Source organism: Carlito syrichta, unplaced genomic scaffold, assembly GCF_000164805.1.
Source record: "Carlito syrichta isolate Samal-C Ts95f unplaced genomic scaffold, Tarsius_syrichta-2.0.1 Scaffold6706, whole genome shotgun sequence".
Classification (NCBI taxonomy): domain Eukaryota; kingdom Metazoa; phylum Chordata; class Mammalia; order Primates; family Tarsiidae; genus Carlito; species Carlito syrichta.
Window position 1 is genome coordinate 394,125 of NW_006950802.1, and position 2,967 is coordinate 397,091.

The following is a 2,967-nucleotide window of genomic DNA, read 5'->3' on the forward strand; positions in this document are numbered from 1 at the left end:
TTACAGGCATGCGCTACCATGCCCGGCTGATTTTCTGATTTACTGTAGAAATGAGGTTTCACTGCCCAGGCAGGTCTTGAACCCGCGGGCTCAGGCAATCCACTCACCTCAGCCTCCCAAAGGCGCAGGATTACAGGCTGAGCCACCGAGCCCGGCTGATTGTTAATTCTTGTGACAGAAAAAGAGGCAACTGGAGATGTCTGATATCAGCTCTTCTATGCTTCAGTCTAGGAGAGACACACTGCATTTTCACACACAGCCTATTGCCCCAAATAGGCCACACAGCCTCAGCAAACTGTAAGTAGGCCTGGAAAATAAGCAATAGTAGCTGGGGCATTTGGTGAATACCACTCTTTCTGCCACAATATCTAGGTAGAAATGTCAAGCAGACATCCACAACAAATGTGTGGAGATATTCATTTAGGAGTCATAAGCAGAGAGGTGGTATTTAAAGCCACCCTCGCTTTCTCATGATCTGAGCCCTAGTGGCCTAAAGGGGCTATGTTATCACCCTTTTGTGGTTTGAAGGAGTAGGAAATCCAGATTTGGTGGATCTCCTCCAAACTATACTTGAAGTTACAGTGATCAGAGGAAACATTGGTATTTTCTTGTGCCACAGGTACCACTAGGTGTCACTAGCAGGCCAGAGTAAGAAGCATGGAAAAGTCAAGGATGGAAGAAGGAAAGAAAAGGTGGAAAGTGTCCCGAGATGGCTGCAGGTAAAACTTATTGGTAGCAGGACCCACACTAATCTATTTTTTTAAAAGTAAAATAGCAATAGGAATCACGACTTTAATTCTGAACTATAATGACTTTCAAATGGACTTAGTGGGTTCTTGCTGTTATCCAACGTGCTTGCCAACACATATGGTGTTGTGTGTGTGTGTGTGTGTGTGCACATGCACATTTGGAAAGTGGAGAGAGGTTATTCTACCCTCCACATAGCTTTCCAAGCATCACATGACTAATCACATAATACTTTTGGTAATGATAAAAGAAAGTTTCTCTCCTTCTCTCATTCTTCTTGTGAATACACACATGTATATCTACTATAGTCTTCAGTTTATTCAAAATCAGATTTAATGTCAATGGATCTAAGATGTGTACTTTTTCAATGCCTAGATTATGCCAAAGAAAAAAAAAAAGAGAACTTTTTTTTTTTTTGAGTCAAAGTCTCACTCTGTCACTCAGTTTGAAGTGCATTGGCACGGTCATGACTACTGCAGCCTCAACCTCCTGGGCTCAAGCCATCCTTCCGCCTCAGCTTTCCAAGTAGCAGGAACTACAAGAGCATACCACCAGGCCCGGGTAACTTTTTAATTTATTGTTGAAACAAGGTCTTGTCAAATTGCCCAGGCTAGTCTCAAACACCTGGGCCCAGGCAATCCTCTCCCCTTCAATTTTCAAAGTGCTGGGATTACAGGCGTGAGCCACCACACCCCAGCAAAAGAGAATTTTTTCCTTAGAAATGGCAGACCTTATTTAACCCTTTGATTACACAAGCTGGGGACTGCTAATGCCCTCCATGGGCCAATAAGATCTTTGGGGTGGCTAACAGATAATGGAAATTATAATAATTTAAAATATGTTTTATTATTACTTTGATAATCCCTAAAAACTAGATGTTTAATTTGTGTTTGGGTCAGTGAAATGGCTGAAAAGGAAGGTATCCCATGAAATATTACTGCTCACCCTAAAACTATACTGAATGGGATATAATCAGAAGAAACTAACACTGGAGGCAAATCCATTCTGAGCTTCTCAACTTTTTACAAGTTGAGGCTCATAAAAAATAGCATTTGTATGGCACACTGGGGTAAATAGACTAGGCTCTGGGTTTCAGCTGCCCCAGGTCCATTGGGACACCCTAAGGGTCTTGGATTGCTATTCAGCACACTAAAACATGTTATGTTGTTCAACCATGGATTCACACTGGAATCATTTTGAAAGTTAGAAAGAGATATTGAATCCCCTCTTCCCCACCCAAGATTTTTATTTTATTGGTCTCGTATGGAGACTGGGCATTATGACCTTTCAAAACTATCTGGTGACTGTAAGGCATAGCCAGGGTTAAGACCCACTACATTGGAAGACAGTCAAGGAAACTTTTAAAAATCTATCAGACTCATCTAGGTTCAGCCTTGAACACAAGCATGAGGGGTTTTTGTTTTGTTTTGTTTTAATTCAGGGAAGTATAAAGAGAAAAAACCAAAACTGCAAGCACAACATATAAAAGTGTAAACCCTCCATCTTTCCCCAAAGCAAACACCGTTGTCTTTTGATTTTTTGAGAAAAAGTTCACGTTCACACCTGCATATTTGTATCTCGAGAAATAATTTTTGTTGACATTAAAGAGGGTACACTATAAGTCGTATTCTATGCTTTGCCCTTTAACATTCATGACATCATGGACTCTGTTCGAGTATACAGCTACGAAGTAATTCACGTCTGCGCTGTATTGAACTATTCTCATGTGTTGATGATCACTTTAGCTATTTTCATTCTTTCAGTGCAATAAACATCCTTATACACGCATCATGAAAACTTTCTGCAGGTATTTTTATAGGGTAAATTTCTAGGAGGGAGATTGCCGGGTGCATTTAAAATTTGAATCAATGTAGCGAGATCAACAAACCACCTACAAAATTAAATGGATGCAACCCACATCTGTCAAACACACGACGGGGATTGCCAATGTGGAGGTGCTGGAAGGGAGGGGCAGGCCAGAGATGTCGGTGAAGAAAGGTCGTCAGCCCGTAGGGCCATAGAGCGGGTCCCCAGAGAGCGCCCTCTTGGGTCACGGCCCGCCCCGCGGAGGAGAGAGCGGTTGCTGGAGCTCCCTCTCGCGCAGTCGCACCACGCGGAGGCCGCGGCGAGCGGGACTAAGCGGAGGCGGAGCGAGGACTCGACGACTGTCAATTCTGTCCTCACGGCGCGGGATTGGTCGGCCGGTGGGGGCGGGGCTCT